The sequence below is a fragment of the Onychomys torridus genome, chromosome X (assembly GCF_903995425.1).
Source record: "Onychomys torridus chromosome X, mOncTor1.1, whole genome shotgun sequence".
NCBI lineage: Eukaryota > Metazoa > Chordata > Mammalia > Rodentia > Cricetidae > Onychomys > Onychomys torridus.
The window spans coordinates 37,675,356-37,699,453 of NC_050466.1; the positions used below are offsets into that span (position 1 = coordinate 37,675,356).

The following is a 24,098-nucleotide window of genomic DNA, read 5'->3' on the forward strand; positions in this document are numbered from 1 at the left end:
CTCTTGTGTTTTCTGGATTTGTATATTCTTGCTCTCTAGGAGCTAATACATTGTAACTCAGCCTTCTGAGGAAGAGGAAAGGGTGGGGGGACTTGCTGCTAGCACATAAATGAAATTCTGTTACTTCCTTCAACTCACAAAACACAAAGTCCTCTCATCAAAACACCAAGTGATTTCCTAGTCAATCAACTTCATCAATATTTACTAAGTTAACAACAGATTACTAACATGCAGGCCTGCAAGTGATTACTGGATAGAATCTCATTCACTTGTGTTTCTTCTAATCAGGGAGTGTGCTACATATATATGTAAATGTTGATATTCTGCTTAAAACTGGAGAAAAAATCTAATACAATACATGCATTATACATATATTATCCATCAAAAAGCGGGTTGTATAAGGACATGGGAATTTGTTTGGCTCTCTGTTGTGTCCTCAGCATAACATAATAGACAATACAGAACAGATACAAGTATCACTGTCAACTTGGTTCACCTGACTCCTTTGCCTTCCTTTCAGCCATGTCAAATTTCTTTCCATTTCCAGGCTGGCATTTCCTTCTTTCCTCTTCTCCTCAGCTTTTGCATCCCAATAATGCTGCTATCAGGAATTATTGTTTGCAGTCTATATAGGAATGCCTCTTGCTATAACTTCACCAAGGTAACTGACCTTAGACTGCTGTCCTTTGAAGGGTGTGCTTGCACAGCTTGCCTCTTTCCTACACTGTTTAAAATGAAGTTTCTGTGAAACGATTTTTGTGGAATCAAGCATATATATATATATATATATATATATATATATATATATATATATGAAATATATGAACAAATGTATATGTAGTTACAGTATAACATGAAGAAAAGAGAAGAAAGGCTAACTATATGGGGATGAGGAAGGACTCATTGCAATGTAATGGGAAGGAGTTTTGTGAAGGAGTTTTGAAAAAGGATATAAAGCTAATTGTGCTTCTAGTTTTAATTCTGTCATATATTTTTTGATGGCTGAAAAGTACATAAAATGAATTTAATACTGAAAGTGCAAAATTCAATATGAAGCTTCATGGCTTGTGTTCCAAATGCCTGTTCCAACTGTAGGGAAGTTCACTCAGTTGCATTGTCTCATAACATAAAGTGAAAGTCAGTGGTGGAAGGCTACCTTTGTTTTATTGTCTCTGCATCTTGTTTACTTTGGTGTATGATGTTTCCATTTATTTGCAAGTATTTTTAATAATAAATTTTATCAAGTTAAAAAATAAATAAACTGGTGGCTAAATATTAGAATGGTTCACCGTATTTCAAGTTTTGCACAATTTCTTTGTGCTAAACAACTATGAGGTTTTTTTCTGGGCAGCTAGAATTTTTGGTTTACCAGGCACCGCATATCTTTATGATCAACTCTAGCTTATTTATGGTAATAATGGGGAAGCAAAGTTCCAGAGAGAGAAAGAATGAGAGTATTCAGTTAACATTATGGTACTTTGTGTTTAATTGCCCTACCCTTATTCATATGTTGATGTCCTAAACCCCAATAGCCCAGAATGTCATTGTGTTTGAGGACAGGTCTTTTTTAGGTGACTGGGTTAAAATGGGGTCACTAGGGTGGGCTTTAAGCCAATCTGACTGGAGTTCTACGAAGAGATTAGCGTGTGCAAAGATTGGGGATGAATGCACATAAAGAGGAAAATCCATCCAATTCTACAATGAGCTCTGTAAACTCCAGAAATCTAGGAAATCTCAAGGGAATCCAAACCAACTGACATTCTGATCTTCCATGTGTAGCCTCTAAAACATCCAGTGTTTTATGATGGTAGCACCAGCAAACACATATAAGGGCATTCTCATCCTTTATATAACTTTTGCTACACATGCCTGATTTACCAGAGAAAAGAGAAGGCAGCTCAAAGCCACAGGTTCTGGAAGCCCTGGGCAGCTTCTCCTCTCCTCCAGCTGTGCAATTAAACTTCAAGCTGGATAATCCAATTCAGCCAGTGTAGCTAAGTGGAGGGCATTAGGAGCATTACTGGGCAGCCTGTTTGAGGCTGGCCTACTGTAATATGCCGGTTGTTAGCAAGCAGGATCCTGGAGATGGCAGCATTAGCTAATGATTATTCCTTCAAACAGCCCGACTGCTGTTTTTATTTCTTCCTAAACAATTTGCAGCAAAGAGGGGACACAGGATACACACACACACACACACACACAAAGAAAAGCAGGAACCCTTGCCAGGGCCATATGTTTCTAACAAGGATGGGGAAAACTTTGAAAAAAAAAAACATTTTCTCTTAGTTAATTGCAATCCCCTTGTCAGTCTTTTGGCAAATGAAGCCTTCCTGCAAGCCAGGCTGCCTGAGGTACAGTTGCATCATTGCATTGCTCAGTCTGGCTCACAAATTCCTTCTTCCTGCCACACTATTGAAGTCCGTCTTGCCCTCCTCCTGATGTGTCTTCTTCTCTTTGTGACCCCTCCTCTAATGACCAATCGTGCCTATTTTTAGCTCTAGGCTTGTGCTCCTACTGTCTGCTCCACACAGTCCATTTGGAATATTCTCTTTTTCTTTGTCTCATTCATGTCCTTTGCCTCCTTCCAGGCTGAACTATGTCCCTTGAAGCCATTCTTGAGGACTACAACATGCAATAAGGTCTTTCCCTGAGTGGTAGAGTGTCTTGGAGACTAAGTAGGGCTACCTGTAAATTGCTGCTGCAAAAGCACAGAAGGAGGTAGAGGAGATGAGTGCAATGCTATCTGCATGTCCAGCATGACACTGACTGCCTGACATCTAATCACATGTTGCTGGAGGACCACATATGGAACTACTGACTGTTAGGTCACATTACATATGATATTATGTTGGTCTCTGTTTCCTCAGAGTTCCCTCTGCCAACTCTGTCCCATTTCCAGCCCTCCCTCTTCTTGAGCTTTCTGTGCAGTGCCTGCCACTAAGTTTTCTTGCAAGATGCTTGCAATGCTCTGAATTTAATAGACATTGAATATACATCCATGGAGGATTTAAATCCAGTGTGACACCTCAGCAAGTTCTCAAGTGTTTCTCTCTCTCTCTCTCTCTCTCTCTCTCTCTCTCTCTCTCTCTCTCTTTCTCTCTCTCCCTCTCCCCTCCTTTTTCTCTACTTTCCTCCTCCATTTTTAGAAATATTTATTTATTTTATGTATATGAATGCTCTCTCTGTAGGCATACCTTTATGCAAGAAAAGGGTATCAGATACCACTATATATTGCTGTGAACCATCTATAAGTTATCTAAAAGAAGAGAGAGAAATTTTCTGTGAATTGTGCTTACTATGCCTAGAAATATGTACAAGGTAAGAGACTTGGCAATGAATATACCAGACATGGCAAGAGTACAGAAAAGAGTACACAGGACTTTAGACACTGAAACATTTAGATTAATAAGAGACAAAGTGTACTGAGGATCACAATGAGAAGTGAACGAGGAAATGGGAGAGGAGAATGAAAACACAAATGGAGTGGGGAGAGAGGACCATTTTTGGAGTTTCCACCATATACCAAGTGTGACAGTGGGAAGCCATGGACTGTCTAATTCAATTCCTTTAGCAATGCTCTGACAGAAGGACTGTGACTACACTCATTTCTCAAAGGTTTGAAGCAAAGTTAATTAATTTGCCTCACAACAAAGAAAATAGAGATCCAAGAACTCAGGTCAGATGGACTCAAGAGGTCAGACTCTTGTTAGCAGTTGTCCTGAACTAGCAGGTCTCACGTGCTGTATCAGCTAAGATTGCATGGTGACAGGACTTTTTCTTAGGAGGAACTAGGTAACAGAATCGGTGCCTCCAAGTAATTTTTGAAGTGGAGAAACATGCAAAAGCAAGAGCAATTCATAAACACCATAGACATCACTGAGTATCCTTCTTTTATCACAGCTCTAGGACTTAGTACCCCTCTATCCACATGCAAGGAGGAGCACACCCCAAAGGAGATGAAGGAGCCTGACACATATTGCCATATCACGTATCACGTCTCCTGACTCAAGACATTTTTCCTGTGTGTGGATGTTGTACTTTCTCCTAGTGATCATCAAATTTTGTACACAGTCTTTCTAGGCACTGTCTAAATAGGGGCGGAAGTAAACACTAAAACCTCACCAGTTTGGCCTGACCTGACTAATTGCTGCAGGCCGCAGAAATATATCATAAGAACTCAGCTGGTTATGGCAAAGTCACTACCTGGAGGGATCAAGGATTCCTCCAGAGGAAGCCAAATTCCAAGGAGCTTTTGGTGTTACTTGGCTTGTTATATATCAGCTGTCTTCTGTTATGAAAATCATGTGTGCCTTCATAGTTTTCCCAACTGACTTTTCCCTAAGAAGAGCTAACAGTGTGGACTGATCACTCTTCTGGACATACACATTCAAGGTATTTGGAGAACAGCCTCAGGAAAGGCTTTCTCTGGAATCAGTTATCTCTCTTAGCCACTTTCAAGGACTAACAGTAATAACAGTCCACATGAAAGTCTCCTGATTCAAGGTAAATTCCACAAGGAGACACCACCTAAGTCAGGTGGACCTTAAGTAATAGCTTTACACAATTTAGCTCAGATCCTCCTTTCTTACAGCCTTACTAACTTTATAGACCTCTAACTCCTTACATAACCACTTCTAGGAGTATTTAGATAACTTTCTGTGCTGACAGCTATGCTCAGCCAGAACCCCAGTGCAAGCCTCCCTGTAATTATCATCAGTGGCAGCATCCAGCCAGGTCCATCCCCAGACAGAGGAAAGTACTTTATCAGAGATACCTCTGTACTCTCTAAGAACAGACTTAAGCATCCAGGCTACCTGTTTGAGAAAGCCTGGCAGATGTGCCAATTAAGCTTTACTTCCTTCTTTTCCAAACCTTACCACTAGTTCCAGATCTCCTTTTAACTATCACCAGAGGCATCTAGCTGTACACAGTTTGCCTAGTGATGGAGTATACTCTCCCCCACCCTGCAGAAAAAAAAAAAGACAGATAGCTTGGACAGGTAGGAGCCACAGGAAAAAAGAAGGCAGTTTTATTTTCTCCCATTGACCTAGCAACTTATAGATTCTTAACATTTTCTACTAATCACGTTTAAGATTATAGTTGAGCACATAAGAGCCCTCTTCTCAGATATTTCCTGAATTTAGCCTTTAGTTAATTCATTTCCCCATTAGTCACTTCCCTTTGGGGCTGCAAATGATAATTAACAGTTACTGCCTCTCTCTGTGATTCTTATCACTCCTCTATCTGACCCCGGAAGCCTGGCTTTGCACTGCCAAGGGATTACTGCTTGTAAGTGTCTATACACCAGGACTTCCAGGGCGCGTAGAGGATGGAGAAGAAAAAAGAGAATGGAAGAACTAGATGGCTAAGATCTTGAGAGGGACAAACTGAGATGGGGAAGAACTAGGTTGAAGAGCTAGAAGAGAGTACTAGAGGGATGAGATGGAAGATGAGGAAGAGCCAGATGGAGAAGAACAAGATGAGGAAGAAACAGATGAGAGAGAAGGAGATGGGAGAGGAGATGATAAGGGAAAGAACAAAATGGATGAGAACCTAGAAGGGGCAGAACTAGATGAAGGAATTAAGATAGAACCTAGAGGGGACCCCAGATGAGTGTAGAGAGAAACCAGGGAAGAAAGGAGCTAAATATGAGAGCAGAATACAAGCTTGTAACTGACACAGAATAATAAAGTGTATAGACTTAGGAGTTTCGTGTACATAGATTCATTTCTTTTCATCAAAGATTAATTATCAGCTGGTTGTAGATTCTTCCCGGACTCTGGGAGTGGACTAGAAGGGGAAGAACCCCCATAGTCCTCGATAACTAATGCCACAAAAACTTAGATCTTAGCCCAGGATCCATTCACTAACATCCTCTCCTCTCCTTGTCTCGCCTCTCCCATCCCGCCCCACCCCCTCTCCTCTTCTGTCTTCTCTCCCTCTCTCCTCCCTCTCTTCTCTTTTCCTTTCTCCTGCCACAGTTCTATTCCCCAAGAGCAAGTAATGACAGAGAAGAATCTCACATTCCTCCTCATCAAGGAAGTACCAGCCAGTTCATTTGTTTTTCTCTTCTTGATGTTGGGTTCCTGGGACCCATCTTGAAACATCTCAGTCCCACAGCCTTCTCTTCTTTTTGCTACTTTCCCCTTTTCTTTTATTTCTTTTCATTCTTTGTTAAATTTTTGAAATAGAGTATTATACTCTAGCCTAGGCTGGCCTGGAATTCAATGTGTATCCCAGGCTGGTCTTAACCTTTGACCAAGTTTTCCTGCCTCAGGCATCTTAGTGTGTGAGAGAGCCCATAGTTCTTTGCTGCTTTACAGAAAAAAAATTATTACAAAGCTCTCATAAAAAAAAAACATTCATCTTTGTTAAAAAGGATGCAGCCAGAATCAATATATGCATTCTATCTCATATAATGGTCATTTCACTTATGCTAATTAAATGATAGATCCACAATCAATTTTTTTTCTATTTGCTAATGGAAAATACTGAAATGGTGCTTGTGTGAATAAATTCATGTCCATCCATTTCCCTTTTTAGTCACTTTAGGATAGTATGCATATACTTTAATGTAAATGCACTTGGATGTCAGAGCAGGCAGGTTGCAGTGCTTTTGGAACCAGTGCAAGCTGGGAGTATTAAAATTTTGTCTGCATATAGCCTACACTCAGTTTCAATGAAGGTTGGTCTGAGTCACTTCATGCTTAGTTCATAACTAAAGCAGCAACTTTCTGATTAACTGTACATCCTCTGGTCAGGGGCTATGAATGACACCATGAATCTCATAACAAAACCACTTCTGTTTCAAGATATTCACATCCCTAACCTTCTACAATGGGAGCTCTGTGTTCATCAAGTAGCTATTGGTATTCTAAAATCTCCTTAGGCAATATTTCCAACTGGTCACCTTCCCTATAAAATGCCATTTTTGGCAACTGCCTGAGCAGGAGCTATTTATAGTAAGCAAAGCAGGGCACTGCTCCGACAGACACCTCCTGTGTGCTTTTTTTTTTTTTTTATCACCTGTTTCTCTGGACAAGCAAACAAGGGCAAGAATGATGTGTGAATACAGACTGGGAAGAAAGAAAATGTGGAGAAGCAGCTCCAAGGGTAAAGCTCACTGTTAAGAGACGGGGACAGAAGAGACGGACAACCTTTATCCTTGTCTGGCAGTACGACTACTTGTCTCTCTTCGAGGCTAAATTTTGGGGACTGTATTGTCAGTACTGTCCTACTTCTTTTGAAAAATATATAATTTGGGGGCCTGGTGAGATGAATCCGTAGGTAAAGGAACTTACTACCAAGCCTCATGACCTGAGTTAGATCCCTAAGACCCACACAGTTGAAAGAGGGAACCAACTTTTTCAAGTTGTCCTCTGACCTCCACATGTGGATTGTGACATGTATTCCAGGCCCCACAAAATAAATAAATGTACTAAAAGTAGATGCAATTTTACTTTATTTTTTTATAATTTCATATATATATATATATATATATATATATATATATATATATATATATATATATATATATGGTGTGTTTTTAGCATATTTACCACCATTACCCTTCCTTATTCCCTGTCAATCCTCTGGAACTCTGGCACCCTTCTTCCCCAAATACCCTATCCTACTTTCATATTTCATCTCTCTCTCTCTCTCTCTCTCTCTCTCTCTCTCTCTCTCTCTCTCTTTCTCTCTCTCTCCAACTCAATAAGTTGCTTGCATGTACATGGATATAGGGTTATTTGCTGGATCATGGGCAACTTACCAATGGCTACACCATTGAAGAAAATTTACTCCCTCTCACAACAACTGTTAACTGCTGATAGCTGAGGAAATAAAAAGTACACAAACTTATAAGTCAGACCCACATTGACTTTGCTACTTAGAAGCCTGGCGAATTTAAGCAATCATGTCACTACTTAGAATATTAATTCTTCATCTACAATTTGGGGGCTGTGTGGGGAGGTCTAAGAGTGAAAAAAAAATATCTGAGACTTTGAATAATTGGCAGCTTTCCTGCTACTTCTGAAGGCCAAGATTATATTGCTCCCTTTCTATTTCTAACAATGTCTAGCCAGGTGACTCTATAAATGAAAGGTTTTAATAGATCCTTGCTATGTGCTGGAAATGCTGCCTTGGTGGGTTATGTGAGGGTAGAGTCAGGGTATATGGGCAAATGACAGTTAAAACTAAATGTTTTCTGGCTCTTGAACTTGTCACCCTCAACAACTATTATTAATTTTAGAGATGCTCATATGAGAGTTCCTGAATTATGCACAGTCAATGCATCTATATGCAAAGTCATTTCATTGAAGACCACCAAACACATTTACCCTGTCTTCCATCAATCCATTGTATTCACTGTAAGTGGAATAAGCAAAAATGTAACACCAGACACTTTGAATGTTTTTATGTGTTTGTGCAAGAATGTGTATACTAGTTTTGAAGGGAAAGATGGGGAATCAAAGTCCTTTGCAAGTGTGTAAAAAGCCGTTTCTCTATATCAAGTCCCTTCTTCTTTTGAGTCCAGCGTTGATCCATGGACAAAGGAGAAGGCAGTTAATACAAACCTGCCTAAGTGTTGGCTTCACATACTGAACTTCAGTTCTGAAACCCAATATGGCAGCACACACTTGAAATATTGAAATTTGGAAGCCTGGGGCAGAAGAGGCAGATATCACATAAGTCTGGGCTATGGCTATGTTATAAGTCTTTGTTTCAAAACCAACCAAAAAGAAAACTGAGTTTCTGGAGCCTCCCTACCTGAATGAGGCTGAGTGGTAGAGATCTGGTTAAAAGAAAAAGAAAAACTCCCAGCATTTATTGGAGGCTAGAAGACAGAGGTCTAGAGGGTTTGCCTTTGCTGATATGTCTTCATTCAGCCCTCACAACACCCTGAGGCTCAGAGTGCTCACCTACCTTGTCCAAGGCCATAGAGCCAGTAGGAAGTAAAAGCTAGAATTCAAGTCTCATTGTGGGCTTCCATCTAGCCTCCTAATATCCCAACACACCACAGGGCCTTTATCCACAAGTTACTGAGTCAATGGCAGAGTTTAATGAGGATGCATCTTTAAAGTGTTAGACAGATCTTCTAACACTCTACCAGAAGAGAAGTACCTAGAAATCCACAAAAAAATGAAATCCCAGATCAAACGAGGGCCAATCTAAACCCAAATGAAAACGTCTTCTACCTTCTGAAAACACATGTCAGTCAGAGAACTGACTCTAGCTTTTATGTCAACTGCCTGTACCTAGAAATATTCTCTACCTGGAAAGCCCATGGCCACACCACTCTGAGAATCTGGTAGGTGTAGGCAGAGTTTTCTGTCCTGCCAGAAACTCCCAAATACCTGGCAGCCACTTCTCAAATTCCTTAACAGAGGCTTATATTAATTATAAATGCTTGACTGATAGCTCGGGCTTATTACTAACTAGTTCTTATACTTAAATTAACCCATAATTCTTATCTATGTTTAGCCATGTGTCTTGGTACCTTTTCTCAGTACGGCATTCTCATCTTGCTTCCTCTGTGTCTGCTGGTAACTCTGTCTTTGCCCTTCCTCTTCCTAGAATTCTCCTAGTCTGGCTCTCATGCTCAATATCTTCCTGCCCATCAATCAGCCAATCAGCTTTATTATTAACAATGATCTACATAATCTACATCAGGTAAGCAATTTTCAATCTACTTCCTGTCCTCCATTACAATTTCTTCAGTTTCATCCCCAGCCCTGTAGTAGATTGCTTGCAGTGGCCTGTCCTCACAGCTGGTCTCCATCTCTTGGGGTCTTCACCAAATATTGCAGCAAACCCAGCTTTTCTGTCTTTCCCCATCCCTGACTCTGACTCCTGAACATGTAGATTTATATTTCTCTCTGGCCTGATCTAACAGAAGCACAGGGTTAAATGTGCCTAGCAGGAACCCAAGGAGCAAACTTCAGTCAACTAAAAAGACCTGTGCCAATACTCTGACAGCTCTTGAGATTTAAGATCCAGGATCACAGACAGTTTTTACTCTATGAGAGATTTTACTATGTAGACCAGGTTGACCTCTTAAACCCACAGTTATCCACTTGCCTTAGCTTGCCACCACACCAAGCTGGAAATTTGTAAAAGTTCTCATTACCAAACTTAATCACCATCGTTGAATTCATTAGTATTTCCCTTCTAGAGCTCTGAGCACTTTACCATTTCCAAATTGCTCTGGAAATTGTTAAGACCAAAGGCCTTTAGTAGGACACTAAGATGCAGACAAAATAGGAACCATGTAAACATAGCCATCCTACAGTGTTAAAGCCACTGGCAAAATCAAATTCTCTAAAAACAAATTGAAAGATGAGTCTGTGTACCACATCTGCACACTAGACTTGAGAACAGTAGTAGCTAGCTAAACCTTGGGACTAGCACTACCCAGCACTGTACCATGGAGAAATCTGTTCCATCAGCAGTGCCATCCAAGGTGTCACCAAATAACCACTTATTTATCAAAATCCAGAGTATATTTTTCAATCCTTAACTTCAAGTCCTCTTGGTGGCATTTGACATTGAGATCCACACTTCATTCTTTGATGTTCTTCTATCCTTGACTTTCCTGACCATGTGTTATAACAGTAATCTTGCTATTACCTCTCATCATCACCATTACGTCTGTTACTACCACGTTTTCCATTCTCTGACTTCTAGTGGCAGATGGTATCCAAGGACTGTCAACACTTCTCCCTTCTATTCTCTCCAGTAGAACTCTCTGGAATTCTAGGAATGTTCTGAACTTTTGCTATACAGTACAATAACTACTTGTTATATGTGGCCATTGAGTAATGAAGTATGAGTAGTATAGCTGAAAAATGCATTTTAAAATTGATTTAATTGCACTTAATTTAAATTTCGTTAGCTGTATTTAGCTAGTACTTATCGTTTTAGATAGTGCAGCCTTTAGATAGCTGCATTGGCAGTCTTATTTCATCCTAGAGTTTTAGGCAGCACCTCCATCAATAAGACTCCTCAGTGTCCTTTGATTTGATATCAAGTTCCCACTGATATTCAATACATGTGGCATAACTGTATAGTTCCATACCTTATAACATCACTGTTAACAAGCCTAGCCCATACAAACAAAAAAATGTTAAAATAAATACTGATCAAAAGACAGTTAATTTTTAACTTCATTGTTTTTTGTGAGAGCTTGTTGGACAGGAAAACAATTGGCCAGTGGTTGAGAGTAAAACCTATGCTTTTCTCCATACTGATTCTATTTCATAACTAAATTTAGGATGTAAAGAGATTGGATTCTGGCCTTTGGGAAAGCTGCAGAGTGTTGTGGCTTAGATATCCATATCAGTGGTCAAACTATTTAGGTCTGAAGCTTAGCCCTACCACTTAACAAGCTATTCAACATGGACAAGTGCTGACTCTCTTTATGCCTTGGTTTTCTCCACTATAAAATGAGGATGATTTATCTGATAGGCTTTTGTACAGATGAAATAAAATCATGCCCCCAAATGCACTGAGTGCAACATCTGGCATATAATAATAGTAATATCTAAGTCTATCTAAGTTCAATAAATCTGGTTTGACATGGATATGTAAAGTCTAGGGACTTTGGGACTAAAGTTTCAAATGGAGAATTCTTAGAAGAAACCCTCAGCCCCAGAACCATTAGGTTGCAGAACTCCTGAGTAGGCCTAGTCCTAAACCCATGCATGCTGTTAGTGTAGGGAGAGTAACATGACACCTGGAAGCCCAGGGGAAAAGACTGTTAGTCCTACAGTCGAATCATTCCAAATAATATTCTCTTCTCTCAATATGAGGAATCCTTGTCGACAATGTGTCTGACTTATGCTGAGCATTTAAGAAGCCCTTTCTGGCAGTGGAGGGCCCAGGACAACAAAGTAGCAGCTCAGACAACATGCTAGATCTAAGCCTGGGTCAATGAACCCTTTGCAGCTCTTCCCAAAGAGAACATGTGTTATTACCCTCAGAAACTCTGGCTGAATAAAATTAAGTTCAGTTATTTCACCTGAAAGTAAACTTGGTGATGAGCAAATTTCTTATTACACATGGAAACTTTTACAAACAACAGGGCAGTTAATGGGAATGAATCTGCTTCTGGCAGGGTTTGTTAAATTGTACCCCTCAAATCTGGTCCATTGACTTCTGCTTTAGAACAGCATCAAGAACTAATTACATTTATTTATTCATTTGTATGTGTGGTGTGTGTGTTGTATGTATGTATGTGTGTGTGTGTGTGTGTGTGTGTGTGTGTGTGTGTGTGTGTGTGCTTGTCCATGTGGACATGTGGAAGCTAGACATTAACATCAAAATAATCTTCCTCAAATACTTTTCCACCTTATATTTTTGCAATAAAGTCTTGCTGAACCTAGAGCTTACCATTTCAATTAGACTGGTTCTCCAGTGAGGCCTTGGCATTCATTTGCCCCTGCATCTAAGCACAGGGGCTAGAGGCTGTGCCACTGCAATTGGCTTTTCTGAGAGTGCTGAGGTGTTGAGCTTATGTCTTCATGCTTGCACAAGAAGCATTTCATATAACAACCCAACTTTTACATTTCTAAATGGCTGAAAGCAGATCAAAGATACTTATCTAAATTCAGAGTCCCTAAGGACAGTTTTATAACACAGCCATATCCATTTGTTTTGTATCCTCTGACTGTTTTCTAAGTACAGTAGTAAACCTGATAGCTACAACTGAAACTCGAAAGCCTAAAATATGTATTATCTAGATCTTCACTGAAAGGGTTTTTCAATCTCTTTCACGGTGTTCTTTTATTAAGCCAGTAGTCTAAGAGTTCTATGGAGATCTGAATTGAATTATTTGTCTGTTTGTCTACCTATCTATCATGTATCTCCCCTGTCTATTTTTGTACCCTTTAGAGTACTTGAAAGGCAACAAAGATGCACATTTTCAATTTAGCTGAGAATCCTAGCTACACAGTTTGGCTACTGTGAAATGGTCTAATCTACCGTGAGGGACTGTATCAACTCAAACTGAAAGCCAAAATAAAGCCTTCCTTAAGTATCCTCTTGCCACTTCTTTGGTCACAGTAACAAGAAAAGTAACTAATACACCATCTCATAGAGCCCAGAGACAAAGAATTTTAGCACTGTCACTTCCCTGTTGACAAAACACCTTGGAGAACAAGAGGGAGCCTTCTGAGCAGCTGTTCCCACTTCCCTGATGACAGTTTCAGTGCAAACTCGTTTCCCCTTGCTGTTGCTAATCACACTGCTATTACAAGCCAGATAATGCAGATAATGCAACCCATATTTAGAATGTTTAAATATCTTTTTGAAATTGCACATGATTTATAATGTCTACAAAGGCATAGCTCAGATGGCTGATGTTTCCTTACACTGGAGCAAATTAAGGTGTCTATTTTCTCCTGCAGGTGTGTGAATACTGTAAATCCAGTTAATGCTAATGTTGCAACTGTGTACAAAAAAGCCAAGTGAATGAGGGAGGTTGTTTCTATTATAGTCTCCTCACAGCCTCCCATTGCCCCAGTCAGTCTGCAGCAATGGCTTCGTCTCCTTCTTAAAATGAGCAAAACAATAACCTCACTATTACTTTCTTCCAAGATTTAAGTACTACATAAGCTCGTGTCAGCATTCAATGATGTTTTTCAAAGTTTAATGTGTATACAAAGCCCATTGAGAACTTGTTACTATTCAAATTTTCTCTCAGGCAGTCTGAGATGAGGCCTGAGAGCCTTCATTTAGTGCTATTGGTCCATAGACCATACTATAAGATGCAAGGCCCTAAGCAATATGTAAATCTTTCACCAGTATGGTCAGTAATAATTGATGTGATTAATGATAATTTTGGAGGCCTGAAAATTTTGTCTCAACAATCTGCAGGGAGAATAACTCCAAGCCACCACAATAAACTTCTGAGTGCCACAGCTAAGATTTCTTCAAAGACAACTCCTGGGGAAGCTTCAGGTTATTTCAAGCTTAATGTACAATGATGACAAGTGGAAGCTGTGGTCAAAACAGATGTAGTTTTGCATCCTGACCCAGCTATTTACTAATCATAGGCGGTATGATGGGGATTCCAGCCATTCCAAAATTACATCTGTAAAAAGGGAGTGACTGTAGTTGATTCAGGTCTGTGTTGTTCAAATTCTAAAATGGTCTTTTAATAAAAACCTAGTACCAGATATTGGGGTAAATGCTGAAAGTTTAGAAAGACAAAGGAACAAACCACTGCCATGTATTACCTTTAGGACTCCTCAGCCTGAAAAAAGCCTCAGTTCCTGTCTTCTCATGCCTTATATCCCTTTCTCTGCCCAGTCATCACTTCCTCCCTAGTGCTGAGATTAAAGGCATGTGACTCCCAAGTACTGGGATTAAAGGTGTGTGCCACCACTGCCTGGCCTCTATGTTTAATCTAGTGGCTTGTTCTGTCCTCTGATCTTCAGGCAAATTTTATTAGGGTACACAGTATTTCACCACAGGTCTGTGGCCCAGCACTTCAGAGGCAGAAGAATGAGGATCAGACGTTTAAGGGCAGCTATATAACAAGTTTAAGGCAAGCCTGGTCTACATGAGATCAAATCTTAACCTGAAAACAATGACAACAACAAACCCTAAAAAGTCATTAATAATTCCAGTACTCAATGATCCTTTACAAGGTCCCTGTCATAGCACATCTACTAAGGATCCTTGTCTATCCCTTATCACATTCTCTAGAAGCGAGAGGCCATCTGTGTGCTCTCAAGGGGGATGGGGGATGGACAAAAACATGAAAACATGGCAGTTAGCTTAGTAGTGACTTTGCTAATGAGTGTTAATGTTTGCATGAGTCTAGGCCAATAGTTTAATGCCTTTATGGAAATTATAAGTAACTGCCTGCTGTGAGCAGGCACAGCATGGGAGAGAACAAATTGGCAAGAATAAGACATATGCGTACAAAGTGAGAACATTGGGAAGTTGGGATGCCCCTTTCCTTGAATATGAGGCTGGAGAAGCAAACTGTGAGGCCAACTGACCTTTTTGCCTGGCACCTCTGTGTCTGCAGTCCTGGAAGGAAGTAGGTCCCAGACAGGAGTAGGGGATTTTATGGCACAAATTGATCTTTGTTGCTGACTTTTTAACTCTGAATTAAGTAAGTATAAAATAAGTAAACAAAGCACACTTTATGAAAATCAACATAGTTAGCTAGTTTCCTTTTTTTAGTTGGTCATACTTGGCTGATAGCCCATTCACCAAATCAGACATCTGCTGCTCATTTGTCTCAAAGGAAGCAGTGATCAGTAGGCAGGATTCCCACTTTGCAGATGCAAGATAAAAATTGGTCTTATTGATGGCTCTTGGTTATGTAACCTGGATATTATTTATAAATCACATTAAGGACTGCCAATAAAACAGAAGATGCCCAGTTAAATTTGAATTTTAGATGAATTGTGGATCTTAAAACTTGTCTGTCCTATTCAATGTTTAGGACAAATTATACTATAGATTATTTTGTGGTTGTTTTTCTGAAATTCAAAATTAACTGAGTAGTCTTGATTTTTGTTTGCTAAATCTGGAAATCTTACATGTGATGCCTTTGTGCATGAACAGTTAAACTAGGATAGATATTTCTGCTGCCCTGCCAGATACAAGGTGTATTTAGGTCAGGAATTAGGGAGTCAATTGAGAATAATCTGTTCCATCTCTGATTGCTGGATGATATAAACAATAAGGGACATAGAAATGATTCTGGAAGAAAAAGCATATTTTCTTTCTCCTATTTTTAAAATATGTATTTGTTTTTCTTTGGTATGTTTGCATCTTTACCTGTATGTATGAGTGTGTACTATGGGTGCTGTGCAGATGGAGGTCAGATCCCCTGGAGCTGGAGTTACAGATGGTTGTGAAACACCACTTGGGTGCTGGGAACAAAACTTGGTTTCTCTGCAAGAGTAGCGAGTGCTTTTAACTGCTGATCCATCTCTCCAGTCTTCAGAAAGCAGCCCCTTTTCCACAAAGGAAGGGATGAAAATAACTCTAGAAAGATTTGTATTAGAACATCAAGGTTGCATTGCGATTCTGTGGAGGCTGTGCTAACACATGCACTTAATTGTTAATGTGAAAAGGAGAGAATGCTTTAGGTTTTGCTGATGACTGGTTAGGTTTCTCTCTGCAAGATTCCATACAGCATAGAAACTTTATGCATCCTTTAAAATGAAGTATTTGAAATACTACCTTGAGGAAGATATAACTATCAGTGCATGAGGGTTTTATAAAAGCAAGAATTGGTGCTTGCTTTGGCAGTGTGTATACTAAAACTGGAACCATACAGAGAAGATTAGCATTGCCCCAGTGTAAATTCCTGATGCATTTTTTAAAAAGCAAGAATTGATATAATAACATGAAAAGAATAAATATTGTAGTCATGAATATTGATAATATGATCATGTCTATTGTTATTTTTACATCTGGAGCAATTTACCTAACAGGAGCTTCTTTATTTCCGGTACAAAAGAAGAGAAAGCTTCTGTTACAAAAGACAATTCAGACTTTGAACTTCACCTTCAAGGCTGGATTTGCGTACTCAAATTTTGCCAACCCCAACTCCAGCTATTGTTTTAGGCAAACAGAATTTGGATGCTGTTAACCTTCGTTCCTTACTTTGCATATCATCCCCCTGGCATCATGCTTGCCTTCATTTTTTTCTTCTTTCTTCTCTTTCCCTCTTTTCCCTTTTATACTCTACTTTTCCCATTTGTCATACCTGATTTTTCCATTTTTTCCTTTCCCTTCATTTCCTTTCTTTCTATTTTCTTCTTTCCTCCTCTATTTTATGGCACATTCTGATATCAAACTTAGAATCCTCCTTCATCAGCTTCCCTAGTAAAGGCTCAGGCATTTACCAACCATGCCACTACTAACTTTAAACACTAACATTGAGGGCTAGCAAGATGTCTTACCCACTCAATTCTAACATCCTGGGTTAAACCCCAAGATTCCATGTAATTTGGAAGGGGAGAAATGACTCTATAGCTGTCCTTTGGCCTCCACATGTATGCTCTGACACACATGACTATTGATGTTTACATATTATGCACATGTGCACACACAATAAGGATACAATTCAATAGTGTAAGAATTCTTATCTGGGTGGTGGTGGCACATGCCTTTAATCCCAGCACTCGGGAGGCAGAAGCAGGAGGATCTCTGTGAGTTCGAGGCCAGCCTGGTCTACAGAGCGAGATCCAGGAAAGGCGCAAAGCTACACACAGAAACTATGTCTTGAAAAAACAAAAACAAACAAACAAAAATAATTCTTTAAAATGACATTGGACAGACTTTTCAAGTTTAGTTATAAATAAGTTGAGTTATAAATGAGAGCAGAGTTTTTGTTCAAAAGCAGATCTCAATGACCACATTGTGAGTCAGAAACTTGATGTCTCACACAAATTGATTAACTATGATTTTAGCCAAGCTATATGTAATCTCTGTGACCCATTTAATGGATCATTACTTTGAAATACTTTAGAATGCATAAACTACTACAGCTTCACATATATCTTATGTTAAGCTGGTGTGACCACTCCAATTATTAGTCCCTGGGTGAATCTAGAAACACATCATTCTTTGAGGCTTGCTAGCAGAACTAAATGTAAAAATATCTATAGTGGGCCCCAATCACAACAGCAGAGAATAGTATTTCCACATCACTACCTCAGATAACTGCTATACTGTTTTAATTTCAAGCTTATGACTAGTGTATATTTGAGTAAAAATAAACAAACAAACAAACAAATTTTTCAAAAATACTGAAAGAGATCAGTTGAGGCACTGAACAGGTAAATAACAATTGTCACATATATTAAAAGAAGAATCCAGACACTGTGACACAAGTCATATTACATAGAGCCATGAAATCACCACATTCATCCACATAGCCTATTCTAGAGTGTGTAGTGTGTCTGACATCTGTCCTGATGTACAGTACTGCTCTTCCCATTTGTCCACCTGCAGGTCTTGCAGAGAAACCCTGCTCTCACTTGATCCCTAAAAGCCAGGAAAACTGATGTGGTCTTGACTGTGGATAAAATTATTATATTTCCTACAGTTCAGTCAAGCACATATTCTAAAACATTGAATACCACTAATAAGAGCCCTGCAGCCCAAGATCTCTGAAACACTGAAGTTGGATCTCAAGACTCAGATGTGAATATTAACCACATTTCACAAAGAGGTGGTAGAACAGACTTTTTGTTAGGAGACTCAGGCATTATGACCAAAATGGATTTTAACTGCACTTACTTGAGAGCAGTTAACTTTTATGGCCTCAGTCCTTTGCTCTAAAGACTTGGAAATAGCAGAACAATTTAATCTGACTAAGCAATTTATTGGAAAATAGATGTCATAGAGGAGTGATATCAGAGCTTGAGGACACATAGCAATTAGCAATGACCAAATACCTACACAGCACACTGAAAGTATTCCATGCCAACAATTTTGTGTTGGTGACCATACCTTCTATACCTTCTTCTGGATTTCTTTGGCTTTAAACAATTATGAATACTAGCAGATTGGGATTATCCAGGCCTCACCTTACTCTTACATACAGCTGAAATGCAAGCCCCTTACATCCTAAACACATCAATCTCAGTATCTTCTGACATTTCATTTCCCTATGACTTTTTTCAAATACTTGCCTCTGGTCTCAACTTTCAAGAGGAGAGAATCTATTGGAGAGAAGTAGGTAAGGGTGTTCCTCCATATTACACACTGAGAAAAGCAAAGTGTTGAAAAGACAGAATAAAGCATGCGATTTCATTTACACTACAAAGCCAAGTCAAATCCTTCCTTTGTAGTGACAGAGATGATGATAATGCTAATGAAGATGCAAAACTTCATTGACTATGTATGAGGAGCTATTCTAACTATTCTGTACATACTACCAAGTAATCTTCATGTAATGTCAGCAGCATATAATTCCAATTTATAGATGGGATAAATGAGGTATAGAAAGTCAGAGCTCTCTGCCCAAAGTCATGCAGCTGGCAAGTGACAAAATTCACACTCAGACAAAATAGGACAAAACAGTTTGGTGCCAGACTACCTGCTGTTGCCCATCAAACCAAACTCTTAATGCCTTTCTAGAGCTCCCACAAGCACCTCCACGAAATGTGGCATACTCCAGGAACTCAGCAGCATTGAGCAGCACAGAATACATGCTAAGTGTCCACATTTAAGCTGAAAGGCTAGAAAATAAATATTGAAATCCTTGAAGTCGGGGACCCTTTCTTATTTGTCTCACCTGCTCCACAAGGAATCAGCAGAATTGTTCTTGTGATGCTTGGGATCAAACTTGGGCTTTGGATTTGCTAACCAAGCACTCTATTTAGCTCCAGTTTACCATGAAGTTGCTGTGGAGCGCCTGCTCATTTGAACTCATGGTTATTCCACTTCTGCTTCCTTAGTGCTAAGGCTAAAAAGGTAGTCATCATGTTTGGCTCTGGAGTCATATTTTTAAGTTAAGTGATATGAAACACACACACACATATATTGTTTTAATGTAAAATGATAAGGGATTTCATTTAATCCAATTTAATAGAAAATAGACAACTCACACTAGTTCTGGAGCTGCCTATATTCTTTATGATCTTTAAATGATTTGTTGCATTTTAGTAAATTAATCATTATAGGAACTATATTGAGTATTGTATACTCAATACAGCTGGCAAATCCCAAACAAGAAGAAACTAGGTAATCTTAAACATCTTCAATATTTTATTCATTTTCCAAATTAACAATGAACAATGAATCAGGTGTACTATGAAAGTGATATTCATCTTAACTAAATTTTTACTTGAATAGTACCCAATCTCTAATTCATTAATTCGACAAGAGAGTATCAAGAATTCCTTCCAGATCAGGTCTTAATGATGCACAGAAAACATCTAGTTTCTAGTGGTGTTTTATTTTGATTTTGACTCCTGAATGGCAATGACAGATCATTCCACAAGATGGCACTCCTAATTCTTTGCATTTGTTTCCTCATCATGATAAAAGCATCTATCTATGCTCTTTCTAACAGCTATGGAAAAACTAGAACCATGATTTCTATTTCAGAATTCACGTTGCTGAGTAATCATATTAACATATATCAGCCACTTGAAAACATCTGGTGCTGTGGATATCGCTCTGTATAAATAAAATGCTGTTTGGCCAGTGGCCAGGCAGGAAGTATAGGCGGGACAAGAGAGAAGAGAATTCTGGGAAGTAGAAGGTTGGAGAGAGACACCGCCAGCCGCCGCCATGAGAAGCAACATGTAAAGACACTGGTAAGCCACACGCCATGTGGCAACGTATAGATAAGCAGAAATGGGTTAATATAAGAGAGAAGAAGTAGATAACAAGCAGCCTGCCACGGCCATACAGTTTATAAGCAATGTAAGTCTCTGTGTGCTTTCTTGGTTGGGTCTGAGCGACTGTGGGACTGGCGGGTAAGAGAGATTTGTCCTGACTGGGCCAGACAGGAAAACTCTAACTACAATCTGGTTTTCTTCCAGGTTACCAAATGTTACTTTGGGTACAGGTATAATGTATGTATGCTTAACTGTCAGTGAATTGGAATATTTCTCTACTACAGTGGGCCCCTATACTGAACAACACTCAGCCTTAAAGTTACAAAATGTAAACTCCTGCTGGTGCGGGTTAGGAGATCTTGAATACATCACCTTATTCTTCCCAGGGATGTTTCAATTGCATTTTTGAGATCCTCATACTATACTATCCAGATAGCTCACACTAACCACGCCTAACAACACTGGTCCTGTGTGCCTATGCCAACCTTCATCTTAAACCATGTATATCAACAAAAAAAAAAGTTGAATTTAACAAATATCCTGAGGATTAAAGGAATAATCAGGAAATTATAGTAACATTTATTGTATTCTATACCCCATGAAGTTTGCTGAGAAGTATGGAAAGTTTATGTTCATCAAATGTATTGAAAGCAGCTAGCCAAGACAAGTGGACCCTGTTCTTCTTTGGGTTTTTGTTCTGTTTTGGTGTTTTTGTTGTTGTTGTTTGAGAGAGAACAAGACACTGGGAGGGGGTCAGGAAGTTGGAAGGGTCTGGGAGGAAGTGGGAGAGAGGGAATAATAAGATGAAAATATTTAAATATATATTTTTAAACATAAAAAAATTTTAAATACAAAACAATTTACAAGAAGAAGACTCCTATGGGGCATTTTATGTACATTACAGATAATTATTAATACCCTAGGCAATTCTCAAATATTAAATAAATTTAATTAATCACCATTGAAGCTATTCTGAAACTATATGTACATAAGAGAACAGAATTTGTCAAGGTTCTCCCTACTGGCAAATAATACAACTTGGGTTCATATCTTTGGATATAAAACTCCAGGGTCTACAATCCAGTACTACAACTGTATTTCATAAATGCAAAATAATTAAGGATATGAGACCAGAAGTTCTTTAAATTTTTGCTACTAAGCCTAGAAATGTTTCTGAATTGGCATCTTTTCTCCTCCTTGCCCCATGCTTATTCTCACTTCTCTATCCTGAGCTATTTTCTTTTAGCCCCATTTAGGACCTCGCTTATCTATCTTCTCACTTTTATATTTAAAACATCATCAAGATAGAGACAGGGAAATTTGGAGCTTGTAGACACTCAGCAATTTACTGTACTGCCTGCTACTAATTTGAAATAAAACATCAGGCATGTGGAAGGAGAAAGTGATGAGTGGTTAAAAAAAGACAACAGTGAATAACAATAAGTAGTGGACAGAGACCACTACTGAAACAGTAAATTTTATGTTAAAGCATTGTGCAAATAACTGAAAACAAAATTATGGCACAATAGGAGAAACTTCTGCTATAGTGGAGCTGGAGTAAAAGAGAACAGGAAAGATATATTCTGAGGCTTCTGAGTAAAGAATGGCCAGCCCAGATTACTAAATAGAGAATTTATACTTTATAGTTAATGGGAAAAAAATAAAGACCCTCCTAGATGAGCACAAACTACAGTATTATAGAAGAAACTTAAAGGAATCCTACAGACAGATAAGAGAGAGAGTCACAGACAGGAATTGTCAGGAAAAAATATTTGAAATAAATAAATCACCAAATGAAAACTTGGAAAGAATCAAGTATGTCCAACTAAGTCAACCAAGAAGGTTAGAAGATGAAAAAGGGGAAAGAAGATAATGAACAATACTCGAGGCATCCAGGCAAAAAGTCTAAGAATCAGCAACTTCTTCTCATCAATAATCTGAAATGTAAACAGTCTCCAATGTATAATTAAATGTTGCAGACTGGCAAGATGCACTACAAACAAGATCCAACTGTTTTTTTCTTGTTTGAAAGAAACAAGGGTCACAAAGGAATACATATTGAATGTAAAAGAATATTTCAAGTCATGGAAACTCAAAGTAAGCTGGTGCAGGTGTACTCATCACTGATAAAATAGACTCCAATAAAAAAATTAGTCAGAAGAGATAAAGAAGGTCACCTAAGGGGCTGGAATGATGGTCAAGAGATTAAGAGGAGGTATTTCTCTAGCAGAGGACCTGAGTTCATTTGGTTCCCAGCACCTAAATAAGGAGGGTCACAGTCACCTGCAATTCCAGAGGTACCCAATGACTGACTTCTATGAGTCCCTGCACACAGAAACACACATGCACTCACACACATACACAACAATATATAATCAAAAATGAAAGAAATATTTTATTACAAAAGGTCAGCATGTCTTAATAAATGGAACCCATAATGATATACAAGAAAAGTGCTTTTCTGGCAAACATGAGTATTTGGATTTGACTCTTAGAACCAATAAACATAAAGCTGAGTGTGATGCCTGTGACCATCTGGCCAACTAGACTAGTCTGCAATGGTGAGTTCTAGGCCAATGACAGAACCCATCACTCACAGACAGACAGACAGACAGACAGACAGACAGACACACACACACACACACACACACACACACACACACTCTCACACAGAGAGAGACAGAGACAGAGACAGAGAAGGCAAGCAGACAGCCCCTAAGGAATGACAACCAAGGTTGTCATTTTACCAAAAGGACATAATAAACTAATACAGATGATTGTATCCAACACCTGCAGAATGTATTTTCTTCTTAGCCACCAATGCAAGATCTACAAAAATAGATGATATTTTAGGCCATAAATTAAGTGTTACTAACTAGAAAAACATCAAATAACTTTTTGTACATTATAGAATCATAATAGAATAAAGTTAGAAATAAACAGAAAAAGCAACTACACAGACATGTGGAGAATGAAAAATCCACTTTTGAATGATCAGTACACCATTGAAGAAACCAGGAAGAAAAGATAAACATTCCTAGAATCAATGAAACCAAAATACACCTTATTAGAAACTTTGGGATACATCAATGGCAATTTCAATAACAAATTTCATAGCTAGGAGGATTTAGATTAGTAAATATCAGACAGAATGCAAATATACAACTCACAGAAGCATTTTGATGTCATAAAATCAAGAATAAGCCAAATCCCAAATCTGTAGGAAAAAAAGAAATAATCATGCAAAACCCAAGAACCAATTAACAATAATCCTTGCTAAGATATAAGGGAAAAGGATCCCCCAAACTATGCTGGTGGAAATCTAAATTATTATAGCCACTATAAAATAAACTAGAACTAGAATTACCATCAAATCCAGTTATATCACTTCAGGGTATACCCAAAGTAATCAAGGTTAGTATACATTAATGGTGTCCACATTCATTGCTACAGTATTCATAATATCCAAGACAACTTAGGTGTCTGTCAATATATGAATGGATAATTAAAATGAAGCACACCCAACAGAGCATTCTTCCATAATAAAGACTGAAATTATAACATGTTCAGGAAAACAGGTAGAACTAGAAATCATCATGACAAACTAAATAAGCCAGACTTAGAAAATCAAATGATGCGTGATTCCTCTCAAGTATGGAATCTAAGTTAAAACAAAAGCACATGAAAATAGAAATGTGGTTATTTGGGAAGATAACAGGGACCAGAATCAAGAAGAAAGGGGGCAAGAAATGGTAGGATAGTGAGTACAACTAA

General features: G+C 38.7%; 1 protein-coding gene and 1 non-coding gene across 2 annotated transcripts in view; one reads left to right on the forward strand and one right to left on the reverse strand.

The window, feature by feature from the left end:
• Positions 1-24,098, reverse strand: part of Fgf13 (fibroblast growth factor 13) — a 206,746-nt gene that overhangs the window by 126,789 nt on the left and 55,859 nt on the right. The gene's annotated exons all lie outside the window — the stretch shown is intronic.
• Positions 16,262-16,368, forward strand: LOC118574882. The gene has a single exon (XR_004943767.1). It is a non-coding gene; the product is annotated as a U6 spliceosomal RNA (small nuclear RNA).